Raw genomic sequence first — 26988 nt, 5'->3', positions numbered from 1 at the left:
CTATCAGTTTACATAAGCATCATGCATATTATAAGTCTGTTATTATTCCTCTATGCTGTACTAAGAGACTGTGGGAAAAAGAAACACATTAACATATTCTGCTCCAAAAATTATTTTGTTGCAAAATTCCTGGTCAAGTAGAAGGGAGGTTTTTGTTTCATTTTGTTTTGTTTTGAAGCTATTTCTTTTTTGAAAATTTGTTTGTTTACTTTACATCCCAAGGGTTACCCCTCCCTCCTCTCCTCCCAGTGCCCCCCCCTCCTCTCCTTTCCCTTCCCCTGTTAGCCTGGGCTGCTCATAATATGTACTCTCCTGCCTCCACCTCCAGGGTGTTGGCATTATCTTCTAAATTCTTTTGTGCATGTACAGATGTTTCCCCTGCTTATATTTACATTGTGTGTGTGTGTCTGGGGGCACCTGAGAAGGACGGTCGAGACTGTCAGATATTCTGGAACAAGAGTTATAGACAATCGTGAACTTCTGTGTGGATGCTGGGAATGGAACCTGGGCTTTCGGAAAGAATAGCCATTGTTCTTACCTTCTGAACAAACTCTTCATTAGCACAGGTAGCTTTCACTTTTCTTTCTAATTGATGTGTATTTCTAGGAGCATGAGTGTCTCTATATCCACCGTATCTATGCAGGTGACAGGAAAGGTATTAGATTTCCTGGAACAAGGGTTAGAAACATCCAGCTGCATTGCTGAAGGTGTTTATCAGCTGTAGGAGTTCTTTGGTGGAATTTTTGGGGTTACTCATGTGTACTTTCTTATCGTCTGCAAACAGTGATACTTTGATTCTTCCTTTCTGATTTGAGTCCCTTTATCTCCTTTGGTTGTCTTATTGCTCTAGGTAGGACTTCCAGTACTACATTGAAGAGATATAGGGAAAGTTGGCAACTGTGTTTTGTCCCTCATTTCAGTGGGATCGATTTAAGTTTCTCTTCCTTTAGTTTGATGTTGGCTACAGACTTGTTGTATATTGCCTTTACCATGTTTAGTTATGTGCTTTGTATCCCTGATCTCTTCAAAAATTGAAGCATGAATGGGTATTGGGTTTTATCGAATGTTTTTTCAGCATTTAAGGAGATGATCATGTGCTTTTTTTTTTTTCTTTCTTTCTTTCAGTTTGTTTATGTGGTGGATTACATTGATGGATTTCCATATATTAAAGCACTGCTGCATGCTTGGGATGAAGCTGCTTGGTCATGGTGGATGATATCTTTGATGTGTTCTTGGATTTGGTTTCTGAGTATTTTAGATCAATGATCTGTCCCTTGGTGAGTGTGGAGTGTTGAAGTCTCCCACTATTAAGGTGTTGGGTCATAAAGAATATTAAATAAAGAATCGATAAAGGGACCATAAAGTTAGGAGAGAGATGTGACTAGAGAGGAGTGATTTATGATAGGAGTTGGAAGAGTGGATATGATCAAGACCCTTGTATGTAACATGGGATTTTCAAAAAATAAATACTTTTAAAAGAGGTATCTCTCTGCCTTGTTCCACTTTCGTGATGATACAGTTGAACAAAAACAAAAGAAAGAGTATGGCTGGCATTCCTTTTGATTTTGTGGTTTCATCAATTAAAAGTGGTTAAATAATACAGATCTAATGAAAATACTGAAAAATCAGAAGCTAGATAATGGAAAGTTTAATATTATCTGAACCACTTACTAGTTGTGTGGGCTTTGGTAGTACTTAAAATTTACGATGTTCAAAGTTCTCTTCTGTAAAGTAGGCACTCATGAAAATTAAATTAATTAAATGAGAAAATGTATTAAAACAGTGCCAAATCACTTTCCTTGCTTTAATAGCTCTGGTTTCCTTCCATTCTCTATTAAATCCCCAGGGGATTTCCTATAAAATTCCCAGAGGGGAAATTTAAACAATTAAACATCACACTTTGGAGAAAACATACCATGAAGACAGCACTAGCAATCTACGTTACCCTTACTTATGTTAGGAGGAAAGGCATGTGCACCAGGGTGACAAAGGTGCCATCAGGGTTTTGTGGTGACTGCTACCATGTATGAAGGTTTTGCTCAATATTGTGAAATATTTTTTTCCATCCAAAAACAAGAACATAGGAGGGCAATTAAACAATAAGTGAACAATACACCCATTATAAAAGACAATAAGTAACATAATTCTATTTCCCTAATAGATACAGTGAAACAGTGAGGCATTAGTAGGAATAATTCAGAGAATCATTATTTATAAAAGTATTTTGTTGATTGGGGGACTTGTTAAGGACTGTCAGATTTTCTTTGCAAAGTCATAACATGATCACATTTTTACTCTTATTAAGGGAGTTATTATAAAGTGCCTGCTTTGAACCAGCGCTAGAATTGTATTTATTTATTTATTTTTACAATTTATTCACTTTGTATCCCAGTGGTAGCCCCCACTCTCCTCTCCTCCCAGTCCCACATTCCATCCTTTTCTCCTCCTATGCCCCTCCCCTAATCCACTGATAGGGGAAGTCCTCCTCCCTTTCTATCTTACCCTAGCCTATCAGGTCTCACCAGGACTGGCTTCATTGTCTTCCTTTGTGTCCTGGCAAGGCAGTTCCCTGCTCAGAGGGAGGTGATCAAAGAGCCAGCCACTGAGTTCTTGTCAGAGACAGTCCCTGTTCCAATTACTATGTAACCCACTTGAAGACTGAGCTGCCATGGGCTACATCTGTGCAGGGGTCCTAGGTTATCTCCATGCGTGGTCCTTGATTGGAGTATCAGTCTCTGCAAAGACCCCTGGGTCCAGATTTTTTGGTTCTGTTGTTCTACTTGTGGAGCTCCTGTCCCTTCCAGGTCTTTCTATCCCCCCTTCTTTCATAAGATTCCCTGTATTGAAGCAGATGCTGAATTTTGGGCAAACTTTGGGTACAGTGCAGGGAATCTTATGAAAGAAGAGGAAGATAGAAAGACCTGGAGGAGACAGTAGTGCTAGGCTTCCTTAAAGACACTGGTCTTAGCTTCCAACTTTCATTTCATCAAAAGTGCGCATTCTAGTCAAAAGCACATTGGACTTTTCGATACCACACTGGAGGCATGCTCACCCTGTGCATCCATATATTTGTAAACTTCCCAGTCCATGTGACTTAGGCAGTGCTGACAATGCAGCATACTTACTCTGCTGTCAGAAAGAAGACAGGAGATGGGCTACACATAAGAGCGCTTCCTCAGTGTGAAAAAGATCTGCAGAACAAAAGGGTTAGACTCCATTGAACAGATTTTTAGTTGTATTTCTCACTAGGAAAAAAAACTAAATTAAACTAAACTAAATGTATGAGAGATGCTGCTGCTTTCTTATATGTGCTAATGCCTTTTAGAGCTAGTTTGAGGAGTATACATATCCTACAATAAATTAAAAAAAAAACAACAACAACACATATCACAGTTCAGACCAACATAAATAGAAGTTTCACAGAAAATTGAGCCATAATTGTTAGAGGGCATTCATACTGATTTACTCTTTTTATTATATATCACAATTTTTAAAAATTCCGTTCAATTTCATGTTAATTCTGCTCTGTTCTATTAATCCTATCATACCAGCTGAAATCCATTAATTTCATTAACCATTAATGGAGCAAGAATTTCAATTGAAAATTTGAAACCCAAATAAATTTTGGATAATAATTATCTTAAACATATTATTTGATACATGTTAGATTAGTTTTTTGCATCACTGTAAATTATATAATTGCCAGTGATAATCATATTTTAATAGTTTTGCCTATACTGCTTAATTTGGTAAAATGAAAATTTGTTCTTATAGCCTGTATGTAGATAAACTCCCCTGTCTCAGGGCTATTTGCCTAAGGAAGATGTTCCATATAACCAAGGGAAATGTATTTGAAGACTAATGTTCTAAAATTGATATGCAAATTGTGATAAATGAGACAAGCAATTCTTTCTCATATAAAATTAGGTTATTTGCTATATTTTCACGTTCAATCGTTAGAATACAGATGATCACTACACATTGTTAACTGACTTAATTGTGCACTTGACTGTTGTGCAGAGTCATTTTCAGAGTCTTCCTTGCATGTAACTCAAAACAGTGGCTTAGGAATACTCTGGGGTATAAACGAATAGATAGAAGATGTACACTTAAAAAATAAATTTGGTGCATCCTTTGTAAAGTATCTTCAATTTTTACATATTCCAAACAAAACCTAGCTTTTGTGTGTTCTTGCTTTACCCCATTTCTCACGGTTGCCTTTGCCTTATAGAACCTTGAATAATGAGATAATATTGTTCTCAGAGATGAAAAGACTACACCAGTGCTTGCTATGAAGAGACGAACTTTCCACTTGCAAACTCACTGCAGGTAAAACAGCCAATGAAACAGAATCAGATCACATTCCAAAGGAGTAATATATGGCACACCATTGTGGAAATGCTCCTCTGTGGTAATTCAGTTCCTGGTGTTCTATCAATAAATCTCACATGTTCTGTTAACAATCACAAACCAGTGATATGATCTATCATTGTAGACTGCAAGTAGAAAAGAGGCAACTCTAAACTATAGTGGTTGGATAATAAGGACTAGAAGCAAACAGAGGTCTCTCTCTGAAACCAAAGGAATGAAACTACACGAATAAAGTGTGGAGAAATGACAAGACTCCTTGTGATCAGTGCAAGAAGGGTCTTTGTCACATTTGTATTATTTGCCCCTTCCAAATAAAAGGATATGCTGTCATACAGAGATGACCATATGAAGACAGATGATACGTGGCTTGTGGCTTCCTCCTCACATCCCTCCATGTATAGTATAATTAAAAACTCTGGAGACTTCCATTAAAGAGACCAGAAAAACCATTTCCAATGGAACACTGGATGAGGTAACTCAGGAGGAGAAAGTCAAATGCCTCATGTCTTCTGTAATATGTGCATTCAAGCTTCATGTTTGTCTTTAACTTGGAGCAGAAGCAGAAGCTAGAAAACTGGAAAAGTGTCATTTCGGGAGGCACATTATCGGAAAGGAGTAAGTAGATTATGCAAATATGAATTTAAAGAAGTAGATAACTGGAGATAAAAGACTTAGGCAGGGAAACTAGGAGGCACAGAGGTGGGCTAACCCAAAGTAACAGTGGACAAAAGCTTTATGGAAGCCCACTAGTTTACAATACAGCTAAAATGTATAAAATCCGGTAATAGGAGAACACATGCAAAATGAAACACAGGGCTACCCGTGTGTTAAAGGATTAAAAAGGGACGGGCAGAGGAGTGGGAAAGAGAGGTGGTCATGCAGAGGGTAATCAGAACAAAGGATGTAAGTAAGGAAAAGCCTACAAAGGACTACTAGTTTGTGTGCTGACTAAGAATAAAAGTAAAAATAAAAAAGTTTGAGTTAATGAAAAAGTATAAATATTGGATTTGGCTAATATGAGTAGGAAGTGTTTTATTATTTGCAAAGTTTTTTAAATAAAGTTTTTTTTTTTTAATATGGAGAGTAAACAGAATTGTCTTGCATTAGTAGACCACTGGTGTTTCCAGAGAACATAGGTTATTAAGTGAAAATTGCAATACAAGGCTTTGAATGCTTTCCTATGAGTTAATAGTCAAAGATACACTAAAGGTCTCTAAAATGACATAAGTAGTGTTCGTTATTGTGGAATTACTGACAGTTGAGAACTGCTGGGGGAGAAAGTGTCAGTCTTTCTTAAAAATGTGACTCTGACTGGCACGGCTCTGATGGCCCCATTGGATTAATAAGAATGACCAATAGTCAACCCGTGCAAGTTCACCAGGAATTAAACAGCACATCAATAAGCACCAGCATGCCCTCACGAAGATGACCATCGTTAACTATGAGGAGATTTCATTATGCTGAAAGAGGAAATTTAAAGTTATATATTTAATTAGGTTATGAATCCTCTAATTAAAAAAAATGGGGATTAAATTTAAAAAATCATGGTTCATCTGGTAAACCGGGTTAATCACATAAAACCTTAACGGACAGGTGAAAGAGGCCAAAATCATACTTACATAAGATATGAAAAACTAGTCATGGCCATCATTGAAAACTGAAGATACTCACAAGCCACAGGACTTTGGCAGACTCTAAAAGGCTAAAACTTGAAGACAGATTCTCCATTAGTGCCTCCAGAGAGAAATTTGACTATAGGACACTTGATTTTAGTCAAAATAAATCCTTTTATACTCTAATTCTATAACACAAAACTAAACAAAAATGTGTCTCATCAAAAATCACTGTTTTCACTAACATCTCAAAGAAAGAATAAAATCTATCAGAGTGTAAAGTCTGAAGATCAGGACGTCTTATCTTGAGACTTTTGGTATGTGCACCATAACCAGACTATCACATTTTCACCTGATGTATTTCTTAGTGCTGTGATTATTGTAGGCAAGTTAAGGTCTGACACATTTCTGGAACAAAATAAAAGCTTGCTTATTGGTTTCTTTAATAATGATATCCTTCCTTAGTTTGAAATTTCTCAGCCACTATGTGAAATATACCCTCCGAATGCACACCATCCATCTGGTCTACCTCACATAATCTCTGAAATACCTTGGGGCAAAGGGAATAAAATTAGCTGTATTGATGTTCAAGCTCTTGCTATGTTGTAACTAATATAGTGCTTTTTGATCTACGAGTTTGATGAAACAGAATCTATGCAACATGAAGCGGTAATTGGTGGACAGGCTAAGAAGGATAACACGAAACCTAGAGTTAGTACTCTTTCACTGACTAGTACAACATTGAACATTATATTCCTTTAATATGGAAATTGCATTTTTCAAGTTACAATGAATTAACGGTAAAGCAAAAATGGGGGCTAGTTTAACTTCATTTATGGGGACAAACATTAATCTGATTATAGCTTTTCTTATCACTTCCCTATGCCTGAGGACCAGAATGTATAAGTGAGAAAGGTGCAACAACATGATCCGGAATCAGGTCTTTTATTTAGTGGCCCATTTGATCTTTGAAGTTATGAAACTCAGCTGTGAAAATGAGAACTGCAGCAGCCACACATAGAATGTTGGCTAGATGAAGTGAGTCAATATGTCTAAAGTGTCGAGAAATCTCCTCATATAGCAAACACAATAAATTTTAATTTTTTTAAATTATTAATTGCATTTCAATGAGATTTGGTCAGCACTAGTGAGAATTCAATCAAGTTTCAAATTTCTTACTGTAACAATTTTCTCATGAATCATTAAGAGCTGCAAATGGCATAAAACAATATTTTATGAGGTTGATTTATGGAGGTTGTATAGAACATCAAGAATCGTGTTTCCGACAAAATAAGCTCAAAGCAAATCTCAAAAAGAAATTTTAATTGTGATCTAGCTCTACATGCTGATGTTACTGAGTTCTCCAATTCTTTTGAATAAAATAAATCTGATTAATGCTCTAATTTAATAAAGCAAGGAATATATGATACTTTCAATAACTACGATAAGGAGATTTATTCATAGAAAGTAAATAAAATACTTATGAAACAGATGTAAGGTCTATGTAAGACATTTCCAAGAGGGATGTATTTTTTTCATTTTCAGTGAATTCTTAAAGCTTTTCTTCAAGCTCTTGGTAAGCTATTGATCTGTGAAGTACAGTGCACTCTAGGGAGGCAATTCAGTTGACATTATATCAACTGATGAGATGAAAAAATAACCATACTATTTGGTAATTAAACATCTTACAAACCTTTTAAATGACTAGACATCAAAAGAGTCAAATGAGGTCAAGCATATTTTATTCCTTTATTCCTATACTAATGCTATTAACAATATTTATAAATATCAAGACTAAAGGGGAATACTCAAATTAATTTAAACTATTGAAAGACAAGGTATGCAGTACCTAGCTTTCTACTTGACTACAGGTTAAATATGTTTTCTTCATACAGAGTGATTCCTATTCTTATGTTTTGTTTCTAAGGATATTGTACAAATGCTGCAATTCATTTTTTTTAGATAGGAAAGAACAAGAGAAAGTCTTAACCAGTATCAGTAAAGGTGAAATGTAGTAAACGTTGTATCACTTACAGAGAAAAATCAAATCATTTCAAGCCAGATTTTTATAATTACAAATTACTCTCTCAAATTCATATGGAAAAACAAAATAAAACAAAATCCAGAATTGCTAAAACAATCCTGTACAATAAAAGATCATCTGGAGGTATCTCCATCCCTGATCTCAAGCTGTACTATAGAGCAACAGTAACAAAAATGAAATGGTACTGGCACAGAAACAGACTGGTGGATCAATGGAATCAAACTGAAAACCCAGAAATAAACCCACACACCTATGGATATTTGATTTTTGACAAAGAAGCCAAAACCATACATGAAAAACAGATGGCATCTTTAACAAATGGTGCTGGTGTAACTTGATGTCTACATGTAGAAAAATGCAAATAGATTCATACTTATCATCCTGCACAAAAGTAAAGTCCAAGTGGATCAAAGACCTCAACATAAAACCAGACACATTAAATCTGTTAGAAGAAAAAGCAGGAAGAGCCTTGAACTCATTGGCACAGGAGACAAATTCCTGAACAGAACACCAACAGCACAGGCTCTGTGATCAAACATCAATAAATGAGACCTCATGAAACTGAAAAGCTTCTGTAAAGTAAAGGACACTTTCAACAGAACAACAAAAACCAGCATACAGACTGGGAAAGGATCTTCACCAACCCTATATTGGACAGAGGGCTAATATCCAGAATATATAAAGAACTCAAGAAGTTAAACACCAACAAACCAAGTACTCCAATTAAAAAGTAGGGTACAGAACTAACAGAGAATTCTCTGTAGAGGAATATCGAAAGGCAGAGAAACACTTAAAGAAATGCTCAGTGTCCTTAGTCATCACAGAGAAGTAAATCAAAATGACCCTGAGATTTCACCTTACACCCATCAGAATGGCTAAGATCAAAAACTCAAGTGACAACACATGCTGCAAAGAATGTGGAGAATGGGGAACCCTCCTCCATTGCTGGTGGGAGTATAAACTTGTACAGCCACTTTGAAATCAATCTGTCACTTTCTCAGAAAATTAGGAATAGTGCTACCTCAAAATCTGGCTATACCACTTATGGGCATATATCCAAAATATGCTCAAGTATACAAGAACTTTTGCTCAACCATGTTCACTGCAGCTTTATTTGTAATAGCAAGAATCTGGAAAAAATAAACCTAGATCTCCCTCAACCAAGGAAAGGATACAGGAATTGTGGTACATTTGCACCATGGTTTCCTACTCAGAAATTAAAAACGAGGAAATCATGAAATTTGCAGGGAAATGGATGGAAGTACAAAAGATCATGCTGAGTGAGGTAACCTAGAAGCAGAAAGACACACATGGTATATTCTCACTTATAAATGAATATTAGCCATATATTATAGGATAAACCAACTAAAATTTATAGTGTTAAAGAAGCTAAACAACAAGGAGGACCCCAGGGAAGATGATCAATCCTCATTCAGAAGGACAACCAGGATAGATATTGAAAGCAGGAGAACCCAAGGAACAGGACAGGAGCCTACCACAGAGGGCCTCTGAAAGACTCTGCCTATCAGGGCATCGAAACAGATGCTGAGACTCGTAGCCAAACTCTGGGCAGAATCAAAGGAAAAAGTGAGAGATAGGAAGACCTGGAGGGAACAAGAGCTCTACATGGAGACCAAAAGAAACAAAAAAATCTGGGCTCAGGGGGTCCTGCAGAGACTGATGAATCAACCAAGGACCATGCATTAAGAGGACCTAGACCTGCTGCTCAGATGTAGTTCTTGGGCAGCTCAGTCTTCATGTGTGTTCCCTAGTTAGGAGAGCAGGGGATGTCTCTGACATGGACTCAGTGGCTGGCTCTTTGTTCATCCACTCCTGGTGAGCTGGCCTAACTAGGTCACAGAGAAAGATGATGCAGACAGTCCTGATGAAACCTGATAGGCTAGGGTCAGATAGTAGGGGAGGAGGACCTCCCCTATCAGTGGACTAGAGGAGGGACTTACTAGGAAAAGAGAGAGCGACTGGGAGGAGATTAGGAAGGGGGCTAGAGCTGGATTCAAAGTGAATAGATTGTAATAAATAATAGTGATAATGAAAAAATGTAAAAATATATTAAAGGAATGCTACTTTTAGGAAAACTGGCACCTCCTACCACACATGTACTATTCTGAAAAGGATTCAGTATTAAAGTTTAAGATGTAACAAGGTTGTTACAGACTGGTGGTTCAGTAGTTAAGAGCAGTGTTTGCACTTCTTGAGGACCAAGGTTGATTCCAGCACCCACACTATGGCTACCATCTGTATATCCAATTCCAGGCATGCTCTCTTCTGCCTCCACAGGCACTGAACACACATGGTACATAGGTACACATTCTGGCAAACACCAATAAACATAAAATAGAAATGAATAAATAAATTCTTTAACTATAACAAAGTATAAACCCATATTAAAGGTTTTTAATAGTGTCTTGTAAATCCTTGGACACTTACATTACAATATCATGAACAAACAATCCTACAGTAAGAATTTCAGAACCCTTAAAGCAGGCACACCAATCTGTAATTATGTAAATTGTACTGTACTATACATATTTAACATGCTGTTAAATAATCACTTCATTTATTTTAATCTTTACACTTATGAATCATTAAACCATAAAAGCACTCCATACAATTATAATAAAACCCAGAGCAAAAAAATCCAAGTAATTGATAATAGAATAAAACATTATGGTTTTATCATTTTTTAGAGAATTGGTTGTTCTGTCAAAATTCTACCTTAATATGCTATATTTTAAATAAAAGAAGTGTAATTGTCAATAAGCAAACATAAGGGGACATAACACTGACCAAAAGCTAAGCAAACAAAAAAAAAAAAAAGAAAGAAAAAAGAAAAGAAAAACCTGTCCAAGTATTTTAGGGGAAAAGTATATTATTTAAAAGTGGAGAGAGTGGAGGTATTTTGGTGGCTGAATCATGTACATAAGTCACTCCTGATGAGAAGTCACTTGCCTTCAATCATACTTTCTTACTTGTGTGCAGCAAATCTTCACAATCAACGTGCAACGCCAATATTTAACAGCTCACTCCTTCTCTTCAAAATCCCAGGGCCACAGACTCTGTGACAATTCCTCAGCAACGAGTAGTCCAGGTTTTAGTCCAACTTTCCACAATCCTACTATAAACCTGTTGGTTTGCAACAAAATATCACAGACTTTGCATGCACAGCACCACGTAGCCATGCCCCTATTATCTGTGACCCAGGCCTTGAAGGTGAGCCATCTGCCCAGGCCCCCGTCAGGCTACACTTAGCTCTAGACTAAGCTGTGCTCTTTCATAGCTTAGCATTCACTCTTCCAAGCTTACATGAATGTTGAGTGGCTTTACCCATGGTTTTATAGACTGTAGAACACGTTTTTTGTTGTTGTTGTTGTTGTTGTTTGTTTTTTGTTTTTTCTGGCGCTAGGCCCAGGACTGTGTCAGTTCCTCAAAGGGAAGTTTATAGTTCCCTAAAATATGTCCATTCACAAATCTATTTAAAACAGGCATTGTGTTTCTTCAGATTCAGAGGGGTGTTCCAGTCTCACAATGGGCGAATTTCAGAGCTTGTCTATTTTGCAGAATTCTCCTGTCTGTGGAAGAGCCACCGGCCCTGCTCCAGCCCAATATGTGTAACACGTGCTGAGATTCCTTTCCTGGGGTTTCCTTTAGACGTGTTCACCATGTTAAGACTGCCACAGTTTAAACACTGTCATTTCTCTGAGTGATTCATATGTGTATATATTCAAATGCATGCTCCACCAACCATCAATAATACAGTTTCTTAAAAACTATTCAAGTTGCTTTAAAAAAGAAAGGCTTCTGATAAATATCATTAAATATTATAAAAACACAATTTGGCAGGTAAAATTCAATAAAAGTAACTTTGGGGCTGATTTCTGCTGATTACCACCCTCAGTGTCTTATCCTAGTTTTATTTATGTTCGGCTTCTCAGATATTGAATGCCATATTTACCTTCCATTAGTTAACCAAAAATTATAGCAGAAATGCACAGAAAGAGCATAAAATGCCAACTCATAAATTTCATGTGGAATATTCATTCCTTTAGCTGTTAATCAGTCTTCGAAAGTAATAAAATCACAGCAGAAAGTTTCTGTTTCTGGGTAAATACTCCTACAGGATTCTTCTCAGTTACAAAGTCTTACATTTCAGAAAGTTCATAGAAGTTTACTGTAAAATATCGCTCTTGATTAAATCATATTATGTCAGTTGATCGATCACAGATTTGAACTTGAGAAGAAATAAACTTGCCAAAACCTACAAATAATTTCAAGACAAAGATTCACAAAGGGGAGTTGTAAAAATTAGAGATGAGAATTTGTGCTTGCAATAACTTGAAATATTGGTAATAAATATGGATAAGAATTCTGTTTGGCAATCATGCCATACTAAAGAATAAGAAATAATATGAGGCATCACCCTAAGATTGTTTTCAAAATCATGGAAAACCAACCAACCAAACAAACAAATAAACCTTTCTGACTAAGCTTAACCTCATTTTACTTACAAAATTGCAAAGCCTTTCCTGACATATCTAATATATGATGTTGCTGGGATTTGAATGACAATGTATATCAAAGCAATAGCATTAGTTTTGTTTAGAACTTTCTGGTTTTCAGTGCTATGAAGAAGAGCAGAGATTGTGACTCATGCATCAATACAAAATTAGATGTAATATTATGATTACTTTTTAAGTGGGGCAATGCTATAACTGTTTCATAAACTCTTACTAGTCATGTTAATCACTAAACCTTATGTTACATAAATCGTAGAAGCTATACATCTTTTTAAAAATTAATTCAATTTACATCTCGGTCATACGCTTCTCTCGCCTTTCCTACCACTCTCACCCTCCCTCTGGCATCCCTTCTCCCCACCTACCCAGGCACCCCAGCTCATCTATTCACATGAGAACTGAATTCCTCTTCTTCCCCTATGGTCCTGAAGGGAAGTCCCAACAGGGGGATGTGATCAAAAAGTAGACAACATAGTCCATGTCAGAGATATCCCCCACTCACTTAACTTGTGAGCCCACATGAAGCCTAAGATTACCATTGAACATATCTTCTTGGGGACTGTGCATTATAGTATGTCTATCCTGTACTAGATGATTAAAATCCACTTACAGTGAGTATATACCAGGTGTGTCTTTCTGTGTTTGTGTTACCTCACTCAGGTGATGTTTTCTAGTTCCATCCATTTACCTGCAAATTTCATGATTTCCTTGTTTTTTAATAGCTTAGTAATATTCCATTGTGTAAATGTATCAGTTTACTGTAAATGGACAGTTTCTTGGTCCATTCTTGGGTCAAAATGATTCTGACTTTCTATCTTACACCTGTCAGAATGGCCAAAATCAAAAGGTCAAGTGACAACACATGCTAGCAAGAATGTGGAGAAAGGGAAACATTCCTCCATTGCTGGTAGAGTACAAACCTATACAATCACTTTGCAAATCAATCTGGCACTTTCTCAGACAACTGGGAATAGCCATACCTCAAGACCAAGTTAATACCACTCAATACCACTCCTGGGTATACACTCGAAAGTCCACCACACAACAAAGGCATTTGCTCAACCGTGTTTATATCAGTTTTATTTACAATAGCAAGAAACGGGAAACATCCTAGATGTTATATATCTTATAATGTCCAATAATTTGATTTAATATAAGTAAAAGTTAATAATGTCTGAGAAAAGAATTGAAGTTGGGAGAAAGTATATTGTGGAGAGGAAACGGGGTAGGCATGATTATATTTCATTGTATGAAAGCATGAAATTTCAAGTGTATAGAAAAAATAACTCATACCATGTATTTTTGTCAACTGGGTTGAAAAGGCATGTCACCTAATCTGTTCCCCTCTTAGGACAAATCCTAAATTATATAATGCCAGGCAAGAGTTGCTTTCCTGGTTTTATGAATTACAATTTTGAAATATTAGTCATTCAACTGCTAACCTCTGATGTGAAATATACACAGATATCAAAAGATCTGGCTATCTGAAAACTCTTGATCCAGGAAACATAAAATAGCATCATTTTTATAGAGACTAAAATTCTGACCTAAAGCATAAGCTAGGTTTCCTAGCTTATGCTATTGCTGTCGTGAGGACCGGTAGGTGAAGCACATAGTGACTATGCAAGCCAGAAAATTGATTCTGGTTGAGAACTGAGGGGAAAAACTGTTTCTTATGAATATATACATAATGAATAATGCTTATCTCCTAGAGAATACTGTTGATTGAAAAAATAAAAGTGCAGTAGTCATATAATACCATACCACATTTAAGTAAGCAATGATAACATTCTGGTATTTAAAATTTCCCTTATATAAATAACATTTTGTTCCTATAATAGAGTTTACATCTATATTCACTTAAATATTATTGTTTATTTCATTGGTGGGTATAATATAATTAGTAAATCGCTTTAACTCCTAAGGCTATATAGATTATTTCAGCATTACTCAGAAAGTACTAGATGTTAAGATATTGGACAAATATTAAAATAAATGGTCTACATCAAGTAAAAAAAACAACACTATGTATTTAGTTGCCTATTTCATAACAGAGCAAGAACCTGAACTTGGTGAACATGGATATTTCTATACGACCATGGAAGTGGATGTGGTATTATGCAATAACTAAGTTTCCTTGCTTTACTTTCTGGAGACAATGGCGCAGAAACCACTCAAGGCCTTTAATGACCTGTCTGCCTCCCTGTAAGACAAACTTCCATCTTTGCTTTCCCTTTTAAGCTGTCAATCCTCTTCTCTAAGCACTAAGAAACAGAAGAGTGAGAGCAAAGTGAAGCGCAGTGAAAGTGAAGTTCACATAATAATCTTCAATAATTATAATGAGTGTACTTCTAAGAATATTTATAGCTTCAAGTAAAAAAATGGGGCTAAATCATAAAATGATTAAATGAAAAGGAAAGTCAGCACTTCTCTTAGTCAAGTGGTGGAAGGGCTCCGGGTAAAATAAAGTAATTAAATACTATAATTTTTTTATTCATATAATGTTTGTGAAGTTATTTAACATTTTCAGTATCTATTAACCTAGTAAATATAAGAAAGCCAATTATTCACAAGGGCATAGAGTTATCATAATTGGTTTTTGCTAGTCAACATCTGTCCCTTGAAACTGAGGAGAGTTGGGTTCCATGATGTGTCTTTGTCATGGATAATAATGAAATATATCTTAGCAATATGAGGACTCTGCTAGCAAAGAAAAGAGATACATTATATAGTTATCTGACTATATATATATATGATGGAAATTCATATGACATCCATAATGTGTATATATATGACATGAAGATTACATAATGAAGATATTTCACCATTAATATATCCACATCATAGATAAATCTAGAGTGAAAATGAAGATAGCATTTAGGAATGCACAGTTTGCTAAAAAACATACTTAAAGTAAATATTAAGACGCCACATTAAATTGACTACATATGAATAGTTCTTACCAACCTCTATGTATGTTCATTGAATTTTCAAGAATATTTTCCTTTTCAGTCTATTTTTTATTATAAAGTAAAGTAGTTTATTTTTCAGTGTGTACTGTAACTCAGAAGTTACTTCATTTAAATTATGTTAGTTTCAAGCTGATTATTAGCACTGACAGGCAGGGTGCTGGCCCTCTCAGCATACAGTCTGGTTCATGGCCAATTCAATAGTTACAGTACACTGGCAGATTCCTTCACGTCACTGATGTCCAGGCTTTCATCCTGAAATTGAAGTCAGTAAAGACAGGTATCCAAAATATCACTTGGAAGAATATCTAGTACTAAATGAACTTTCAGATGTGTTAATTATAATTATTATTAGAACCCAAAGTGCTGAAAGAACATCAATAATGACAGCAAGATGTACAACAATATAAATCAACAGAGGATTTTTAAGAATACAATTAAGCTCAAATGTAGGGAGGAATAAGAAATGGGTAGTAAAGGGGTGGGGATCAAGAAAAGAACAGGCTCTTGACTACCAAAATGCTACAATTACTCTCATCCGATCATTCAGTATATTCCTGAATGTCTACTGAGACTTTTTTACAGTCTCGGTGTTCAAGGAAAATTTAATTAACATGTAGTTTAAATGGCAGACCGATTCATTAAAACTTAGACTTAAAGAAAGAAATAAATGATTGCAATCTACAATACATATATGTCTGGATAGAAGAATGGGCTTGGAAATATACAGATGAATAAAAACAATACAGATTTTATATCACAATGAAGGGATAGATGCTAAAATATGAAAACAGTTAACAAATACTAGATAAGCAATTGTATTCTATGCTTCATCATATAAATTAAGCAACAATATCCTTTTCGGTTTTCTCCCAAACGAACACAAAATAAATCTATTTTTAGTCAGTATATATAAGTACTAGAGACACTGGAATCCTAAGACTGAATCCCATGGAAGAAAAACAGTCAAAGTCACTGTCAAGAACCAGTCACTCTTGTCTCTTAACCAGAAATTGCACATGGCTTTTGAAATCTCAAGCCCATCTTCAGTGACACACCTTTTCATGCAAGACCATACCCCTAAGTCTCTCCAAAACAATACCAACAACGAGAGATCAAGTATTTAAGTGGTAGAAGCTTCTGGAAGCACCTCAATCAAACTACCACACAAGATATTGAATGCAAGTGTTAGCATTTCACAGAGTTTCAGAGACTAAGGTCACTAACAATATTTGTCCTCTACGTTATTTTGGATTGTAATGCGTACAGAATACATGTTGTATTATTCTTTGAGAAAAATCTGAAAGCTTCTTTTCCCAAAACAAAATTTGAAACACAACAAAACAAAAAAGAAAACTTCACAGGACATTTCCCCCCAAAAGTTTCTAAACATGAACACATAATCTTTATTAAAGAACAAAAGACTCAACTTTAGGATTATTGTTCAGTAGTGGCTAAGAATTGTAGTTATATAGAATCTTAAGATTCTGAAGTGCACTTTGGAAAATCCATCCATTTGTGTTGTTTATTAAATTCTCTGAGACTACTGAGCCATGCCCTTAAGTGTTATAGAAATTAAAAAAAAATACCTTAAAATATAGTGGTGTTAAATTTTTTCCCTATTGATCTTTCACAGATGACTCATTTTAATACCAATCAGCAGCATAAATTAATAACTCCATTTAACATTTTTATTGTACTGATAAAATAAGTTTTATAGGTCAAATACTAGCAGGAATATTTATCCCTTCTTACACTGAACACAAAAGGTATTCGATCTCACTTCTTAGCCTTTTTCATGGGCTTAAACCTGCCAAATTATTCCATTTGATTTCAGAGAATTCTCATATGGCAATCTATTTTATTTACCTTATCTTCAATAAAATGGTTCAGTGATTGTCAGAAACCCTGAGACACTCTGTGTTTCAATCAATCTTCAGGCAAAGGCATCAATCTGTATTAGACCTACTGTGCTGGGAGTTTCAGCTAGAGGCTGGAATAAGGCAGAAGCAGAGTGAAAATGCGAACTAAGCTTTAGGAGGCCACAGTGAAGAAGAAGCTCTTCCTTGGCTCTCATAGGCATGGTTTCTACAATTTCGGGTGCTGAGTTCAACACATGAAGAGTTTATTAATAAGGCTGAGAGCTAAAAGGAGGCATCTGTCTCTACCTTTATTTTCATGAAATCTACAGTTATAGTCAGTCCTCTCAAACAAAACAAAAGAACATGGTTGCAGTCACGAAACCCCTAACTTTCACGATGGGAAGGGAAGAGTAAAAAAGGAATCCTAAAACACCTAGTCCCTTCGGTGGCATTTCCCTACAGGACTAATGTATCAGTACTATCTGGGGACCTTTCCTCACGAATCTGTGTGGCGTTTTTCAATACAGCCACTGGATTCGATTTTCACTGCAAACAACCAGGAAGTTTGAGCAACAACTCACTTTTGGCAAATGATATCATTAAAGACTAATTCCAAGAAATGTGGGGCAGAACTGTTAGATGCTGTGAAAATGTCTCCCCAAGTACAAACCCTGTAATAAGCAATGCTGGTTTATATTTGATATGGGCTGTAAAAGCAGATTATTGTAATGGTGCTCTTCCCAGCAAATAAGACCATTAAAAAGGTACTTAATGTTCAGTTGAATTGAAAAGCAGGCCAGTTAAAAATCCATATTTTGATTTCTTGCATGTAATATAATATTATCAAAATTTTGCAAGTGTATATTTATAAACCATAAATTTAAAATTATAAATACACACATTTTTACATGAAAAAAAGTTCCATTTGCATTGTCCCCCTGCCTTTTTTTTTCATGTGATACAAGATTTCTGCCCAGAGACTATACTCCCATCAACAGAAATGAAATCTGGAATGATGAGTTAATGTGACAGTTTATTTTAAAAAAAAAAATAATGCTGAAGTCTTACTTAGGGAAACATGCTTACTTTTCCAGAGAACAAATATATAATTTTTCAGCACTTCAAGGGATCACTAAAAACATCTATATATGCATATCCAGAGTCTTCTGCTAAGTATATTTCTTATAGCTCCCAAACCAGTGAAGAACAACAGGAAGCATGTAGAACAGGTTCTGCATATTAACATCCAATAAAGCGCCCTCCCACGAATCTATGCAGACCTCCATAAAATAATTCTTATTGGGCGGCACACAAAGCCACCTGGTCCTAAGAGCAACGCTGATATTGATGTGATCTTCTGAAAAGACGTTAGAAGTGGCCTTTGCGTGTTATAGAATCAGTATTCCAGATGAAGTTTAAACATTTCCAGTTTATCCCCGCTTGGCTCACAGTCTTATAAATATACATGCCTACACTTCTATTACATTTGCCTGGGAGATCCCATATTTGGTTAGTTTTATTCCCCATCCTCTCCACAAAGACAGAAAGAGTGCTAAATTTTATTGAAAAATTAGTTTTAGTGGTGAGTTGTTTATTTGTATCTTAATGGGAATTATCTATTGACATTTAAAAATTATCCTCAAACTTTGTAAAATAAGGAAGAAAAGATGCTATGCTTCATAAAATTAATGGAGACAGAAGAGGTACCCAGAAGATAAGCTGAGTGGTTTAGAATTAGTGTCTCAGGAAGATGTGAGAGAAAACAAAAGGGATGAAAGAGGAAGAGGCATGAGGAAAATAGAAACAATGCCTTCATACCTTACATAATCAAATCAGAAAAAAAGCAGTGCACTACTTTTAAACATGGAAGGGAAAATCCAGTGACAGGAACAATCAGGAACCAAAAATCAGGAAACCTAAGAAAGATTCCCTCTCAAAGTCATCATCTGAGATCAAGTTGATCATGTACATCTACATGTAATCATATCCTAATGTGTGAATTGTAGTGAATTCTGAAAAGTCATTTTTAAAGGGAGGCTCTCAGGTAGCCTAGGCTTACCTACATATAACTCATTCTATAGCCAACAGTTGGCTTAAACTCATGGTGATCTTCCTGTCTCAGCCTCCCAAGTGCTGGGATGTTACCCAAGTTACCGGCATGAGCCACCCACATCTGTCTTCAGAAAAAGTAACTGTCAGAGTGGCTCCAACTTTCTAGTTTATGTAACAGTGGAAACCGCCTCGAAAATTTCCTTGAAACATCTTTCTCAAACTAAATGCTTGTACAGAGGCCAATGTTCTAAACTGAAAAGATGTCACATACTTAATATATATATGATATAATTATATAGATGTAATTTGAAGTAAACATTTATTAACAAACAACACACACAGCTTTTGGCTATAATACATGACCCATTTCCATTAGTTACAGTAGAATAAAGACAGCGATTATCTAAGTGTACCATCAGGACAGATGTTACACAGGAAGACTTTTAGGCCACTAAAAAGCAGAGAAGACATGAGAACACTGTAATAAATGGAAGAATATTAAATTTGCCCTTTAAATGATGAAATAATGCAAAAATACAATAGGATATTAATTAAGCCCAGTGAAGGCAAACATATATGACTGAAGATTCACTTATAGGGGCAATAGCTAGAATGGGTTAGGTATCTGGGTTTTGTATAATTTTAAAGAGAATAACTCAAACTAGGCTATAGTCTGTTTCCATTAGCCAGACTGAAATAAGCAATGAATTTTAGATAGCATTAATCCTTAATGCTAAAACATAGCTACGCGCAACCATTTTATAATAATTACCATGTTCAATTTCATAAATATAATAATTATGAACTTTAAAATGATACATTACTCAAATTTTAAATTTGAAATTGCTGTAAGGGGACAAACAAATGGATACAACTTCCAAATCTGTGTCTCCAATTAACTTATTCTTCCTGTAATACCTCTGGTTCAAGGGCTGATAATTCTAAAAATGCCCGAGAATAAATGCTTCTCCAAATACACTTTCCTGTTACGATGAGCCTCTGGCAGTATGCATATGCATTATTTACAGCAATGTGTGGTTAATTTTCATTTAGATCTGTGGAACCAATGTCTGCCACCACAAAAACATCACCACCAAACCTTAATTAGCAGTTTGGGGAACTGAAAAAGGAACTGAATTCCTTTCCCAGAAGAAGACTCATCATCTTGCATAAAATGATTTCTCTCTTGGATCCTTAATAATCTTCAGGTAAGTCTGCTTTATTTTATTTGTGTATTTCTTTGCTTATTTTTAAATAAAAAAAAATATTAGGGCAATCAATAGAAACTACAAAGAGTGGGAGTGTCTCAAACTGAGTGTTCTAGCTATTTTTATTTCAACTTGACACATGTAGAGTCATTTCAGAGGAACAAACCTTAACTGAGTGAACGCCTCCATAGTGTAGGTAATCCTGTGTACATTTTCTTTATAAAAATCTGTTTATTATTATTATTAATAATTATGATTTATTTACTCTGTATTCTGGCTGTAGCCCCCTTCCTAATCTCCTTCTGATCCCACTGACCCTTTCTCTCCCCTCCCCCTATGTCTATCCCCTGCTTCACTGATAATGGAGGTCCTCCTCCCCTACTATCTGACCCTGGCCTATCAGGTCTCATTAGAACTGTCACGATCCTCTTTCTCTGTGGCCAAGTTAGGCTACCTCACTAGGGGGAGGTGATCAAGGATCAGGCAATAGAGTTCATGACAGAGACTATCACTGCTCCACATGGAGACAGAGCTGTCCATAGCCTACATCTGAGCAGGGGGTCTAGGTCCTCTCCATGCATGGTCCTTTGCTGATTATCAGTCTCTGCAGGGCCCCTGAACTCAGATTTTTGCCTCTGACAGGCTCCTTGTGGAGCTCCTGTTCCCTCCAGGTCTTTCTGTCTGCCCCTTCTTCAATAATATTCCTTGCACTCTGCCCAAAGTTTGGCTAAGAGTCTCATCATTAGTGATTTATGTGGGATGGCTTACTCCATTGTGGGTAGTGCCATCTCTGGGCTGAGGGTCCTGAGTTCTTTAAGACATTAGGCAGGGCAAGCCATGTGGAGCAAGCCAGAAAGCTGGACTTCTTCATTGTCTCAGCCTCCAGGTTCCCACACAGTTTGAGGTACCGCCTTCATTTCCAGCAACGGATTATTATTCAGAATATGCAAGCCAAATAACCTTTGCCTGTCCAAATTGCTTTTGGTCATGACATTTCATCTCAGCAATTGTAAACCTGACAAGGACAGCAACTGGTACAGAACTAGTCACGTTGTCTCTGCTGGGATGGTGGGAGGACTTCAGGGCAGTTGACAGAGGACCAGTTTGTAATGTAAAGGCCTTACTGGAGCCATTTGCTATTTTAAATTAAGAATGTGTCATTCTGGTCAGCTGGGTGTGAAGAATCAGCCACAATTAACAAGAGGCTAGCTTCACTGAAGTGAAAGCTCTGCTTTGCTGAAATGATAATGTTGGTTAGCTAGAGCTGAAAAATTACTAGCGATTAAGAAGCGATCAGCATTACAGAGGTCTAACTCTCTGGGAGTATTTCCTCCAATGTAGCACACAGAAGCTGTGGTCCAGAGGCAGCCAAGCTTGTACATTGTGCTGGCAGTTGAACAGGGTGGATAAAGAGTCACACATGAGGTGCTCCTTTTGAAAGTACGAAGGGGTCACGGCGATGTTCTGAGACTACTGATGAAGGTGCAACCTCAATAGCTGTTGAAGCCCCAGGGTTGAATGGATCATGCAGAGAAGTTGAGGCCTGGCACCATGAAAAGAGGCTGAGGGGGATTATTGACGAGAGTCCAGGCCAATTACAGCAGGAGACTCCAGTGTTTTAGATATGCAAGCACCATGGGATTACTGCCAAGGCCACCAGAGGTGATGGAGTGGAGCCAGCCTCAACCAAGGATACAAGCGATAAGTTCTGAGGCAAGCCCTTGTGAGGAGCCCAGAAGACCCTGAGCAGTCCCAGACATCTGACACTGAGTTACTTGCACAGTTGGAGTTGGTTTTGTCTTGTTTAGATTGTGACTCTGCCCTGATTATTCCCTTTTGGAATAAATTTAATTTATTTTTATTTTACAGAAGTCCATAGTTCAGAAACTTTGAACTTTTAAAGAGATGTTGGATTGTTAAAGAGACTTTGATTTTTTTAAGAGACTAAATGTAAATGCTATGAAACCTTTTAGCTCATAATATGTCTTATATTGTGATACATATTAATATGAGATCTTGGAGATTAACATAAAAGAAAGATCATTGTTAAATAGTGCTATATTGATGTGTCAACAGAAAGGAAAACACATCTTAATATAAATCAAAGTATCTCTGCTTCCATGGAAACGAAATTTTTTTTAATAAGAGGATGCAAAACCATATTATCAAAAGCTACTCTAATATGGAGAATGCCAATGTAACCATTAACTTTATTGTAAATACAAGTATCTCCCTCCACATAAAATTTTGGATGTTAGAAAGCAAATGTTCTAATCTTTTCGTTATTAATTACTAGCTATTAAGCACAGGTAAATTGCTTTTACACATCATTTGAATTCCTTGTTGTCTAGTTTCTGTACTTGTCAAACAAAGATTATAGTCTCAATTTCACTTACATCATAAAGATAATTAATGAGAAAATGGAGTCAAAACAGGTCGTATCACTTTGAAAATCATAAATGCTGGCTAAATGTCGAATCTTTTTATTTTCTGTATTTGGCAAAGTGATAACGTTGGTAATATAACTACAGCACAATCATAGGTAAAGCACAAAATAAAATAGCTGGAAAATATTTAACCTTAATTAATGTAGATGAGCATAAATCTATCAGGAAAGTTAAGGTGGCTCTATCTGGAGAAAGATTTAGAAATGACAATAGGTCAATTTATGCAAAAATGAGGTTCTGTTGCTTGCCTGTGGTAAGGGGAATCTACTGAGGATATTTTATCTCCCGTTGAGGACTTTCTTCAAAAAAAACCAAAGAAAAGAAAACAAACAAACAAAAAACAATAAGAGTTGATGGTATCTATTAGAAAATTCTGAAACAAAATTTCTCACTTAAAATTCCTTTTTGATAGGTGATCTGTACAATGGCACAGGCCTTTGATCTTAGTGTTCAGGAGGCAGAAGCAAGGACGATCTTGTGAGGTCAAGGTCAGCCTAGAATACAGAGTGAGTTCCAGAATGGCCTGATCCACATAGTGAGACTCTCTCAAAAGAGAAAGTTCATCCGTGTGTGTGTGTGTGTGTGTGTGTGTGTGTGTGTGTGTGCACGCGCGTGCCTTTTACACATGTAATAACTAGACTTAACCATGCTTAGTTTCCAAGATTAAAGGAAATTTGCCTCATTGAAAGTAGTCTGGCCCTGGAGTTCCATACACACACACAAACACACACACATATGTGTATGTATATATACATATACATACATACATATATGTATATAAAACCAATTACTTGATAATGGAACAGTTCAACAGTGAATGTGAAAAACTAATTTTATATAAATACTAGAGATTGAAAATCTCTTATGTTGGCTTTGGAAATATGTAAGCAGCAACAATGAAATTTAAAGTTGGATGACTTTATTAAGAAAATTAATTCTTCCTGAACAGTTGAGCTCTTTAGCACTTAACATTAGTTAGAACTGGTCCAAACCAAGCTTAGAGAATAACTCATATTTAAAAAATAAAATTGTGTTGCCATTTTATATGCTACCTTGTACTTTTCTCGGAATGTTTGGGCCACTTGACAAAGTAAATATGAATTTAATTTAAATAACATTAGCTCACGGATAAAAATTAGCAGTAGATACCTCAAGTCACAGCAGGACAAAGGAGCATCTTCTCCCACTGAGACCAGACAAGGCATCCCAACTAAGTGACAGGGATCCAAAGGCGGCAACAGAGTCAGGGCAGTTGCTACGCCCATTGTTAGGGGACCCACATGATGACCGTGCTGCACATCTGTTATGTATGTGGAGAGGGTCTAGGTCCAGCCCATGCAGCCCTTTGGTTAGTGTTTCAGAATCTGTGAACCCCCATGGGCCTATGCTAGTTGATTCTGTAGGTCTTCTTGTGCTTTCCTTGACACCTCCAGCTCCCACAATTCTTCCTCCCATTCTTCCACAAAACTCCCAGAGCTCGACCTATTGTTTGGCCTTGGAGCTCTGCATCCCACTAAGCATGTGTCTGACCCTAGGTTCACTCTCTTTTAACAAACACACACACACACACACACACACACACACACACACACACACACACAGGGTCAGAAAGATGGACAGACATGAACACACACAACTGGACTCACACACACATACATGGACACTAGTAGGAATGAAAAATCCCAGCTCTTCCAGGCCAGGATAGTGGCAGCCAAAAATGTCCCAAGTGATTTTTCTTGAAAAAATAATTGTCTTTTCCACGGTTCAAAACAGAATTTCTAATTCCTTTTCGCTAATAATTGAGAGCAAGCTGAGTAATAAGCGCAGGTGTCACCAAGAATGCTAAATATCCCTATAACTAGGACTAGATGCACCTCTGTGACCCCTCAAAAACTTGGTAACATTCTGCAAACATACTTAACTGAAATACTAAGGTGTAAAATAAATGTTAAAAAGAAATCAAGGAAAACAGCACAAAGAGCAAAAGAGAATTAGTACCCAAAGGACATTTACCTGCCTCTTCCCAGTCTTCCACACACCTAGCCAGTCAACCTTGGAATGGAATCCTAAGTGCATCCGGCCCCAGCATCACATTAGAGGATGAGACCTGTGATTACAGATAAATAGCTGTCATTACTTTGAAAATTAGCCTTGAATATGTGTCCCAGTTAGTTCAAGTATTAAACCAAACAGATCATATTCATTCCCCAAAACAGACTGGTTAATTCATTCATTATTTGTGAATCCCCAAATTAGTATGAAATGTATTAGATACACTTTCATTTCAAAAACTTTAAATTTCATTGTTGGGAGCACACAAGATACACTGCCAGAAGGTTCATATTTCATCCCCCCCCCACATAGATTTGGAAGGTTTGAACTTTCTGATGACTAAATTTTATAATTTATAATAGAAAAGTATTTTTTGTTGTAGATTCCTAACAGAAAACATGACTGATTTCAATTGCCTCTTCAACACATACTTAATAAGCTATCTAGGCCTTTCCACAATTAACAAATTGGTAGTAATCATTTTCTCCTTTTAACACAATGTAAGGGTTATTACTTCAATGATTATCTGAATTTCTATTTTCCAGTTATATCTTACACAGCAGTTTGTTTTCCTAGTGTCTTTCTCTTTTATCTGAATTATTTTTCTCATAATCTTTCTTTAGATAAATACATTATATGTATAAAGATCAGAGAAATTTGTAGAGCTTTTTATTATATAGATAGAAAATGTATTTTAATCTAGCCATCCATGATGTTTGATGGGTAATTATGACACAGAAAGCTGATCCGACCATACATTTAAAATTGGAACAGGAGAGCATACTGTATTTGATGAACGATGCCTGACCCAGGCACTGAAGTAATTTGAGTGGCATTATATGCTCTCTTCTGAGAATCTGGATATTACTACTTTTAAACAATATTCCCAGACACATTTAAGCTAAAGAAATCTTCATTCCAGTGAAATCTTACAAGTGTAAGGGGATTGTTAACAGTGACAGAAGCTTTTTGCATCACAGTGGCAAAATCTCCCTGCTACTGACTCTCCCCAAGGTCTCAATGGTTTTCCACAGCCTTCTGTTTTCTTCAGATCATACTTCAAAGCATCACACTAAGCACAACAACTGAGGTAGACTGATGACATGAATGGTGAGGTAATTCAGCTACTGCTCTTTGCATCCTACCATTTATTGTTCTTTCATCCCTTCATCTGCATTTCTCTAAATAGTAAGACCTTACACAAACACGAGCTCATTCTTTACATTGCTTATGTTACTGTTTCTTCCATAATTACTTTTATATGATTGTGTATTAAAATATAGGCATCTAGATAATTTCAAATTCATATTTGATTATGGTTTCATATATATTTCATATATAGCCATAGTTTACAACTTCCAAAACAATCTTTTTCTCCAGTTTTTCTCCAGTTGTTGGATGGTAGTAATTCACGTTATCTCTATAAAACGATAAATATGTTTTTGCTAGAAGACATTCAGTATATAAACTATTTAAAAAATAATATATTATTAGTAAAATACATGAAGGACTTAGAAGAAATTCTATAGTAGTCTTTTGTTTGCATTAGACATTCACATGAGACCAATATTATAACACCATTCATTTGTAGAGACACTGCAAACAGGAAAATAAATAGGTAAAATTTGAGGATAAAAAAATTCTGTCTCATATGTCGGTGAGGATGTGAGAAAAAATCTGAGAGGAGTTGGTGGAGGGAAAGATAATCAAAATATACTGTATAAGTAAAGTGTCAAAAAAGAATGGGGGTTCAAAAAGGTTCAATGCTATAAAGTTACCAACAAAAACAAATGCTCTTAGTGGTTGAGTATACTGAGTCTGACTCTAGCAGTGGA

The 26988-nt window shown here is 36.2% G+C and overlaps 1 protein-coding gene across 10 annotated transcripts in view; it reads right to left on the bottom strand.

Moving 5' to 3' along the window:
• Foxp2 (forkhead box P2) overlaps nucleotides 1–26988 on the bottom strand; it is a 558155-nt gene that overhangs the window by 339179 nt on the left and 191988 nt on the right. For 9 of the 10 annotated variants that reach the window (XM_060374229.1, XM_060374230.1, XM_060374220.1 and 6 more), the window contains one exon: nucleotides 25115–25208. The gene's annotated coding sequence lies outside the window, so the exon portion shown is untranslated. Of the gene's footprint in view, nucleotides 1–3125; nucleotides 3192–25114; nucleotides 25209–26988 lie in introns of all 10 variants that reach the window. The other variant, XM_060374219.1, reaches the window with a different exon arrangement.

Source organism: Meriones unguiculatus, chromosome 21 (genome assembly GCF_030254825.1).
Source record: "Meriones unguiculatus strain TT.TT164.6M chromosome 21, Bangor_MerUng_6.1, whole genome shotgun sequence".
In the NCBI taxonomy this organism is placed as follows: Eukaryota; Metazoa; Chordata; class Mammalia; order Rodentia; family Muridae; genus Meriones; species Meriones unguiculatus.
This window is presented reverse-complemented; position numbering and strand designations above follow the sequence as displayed.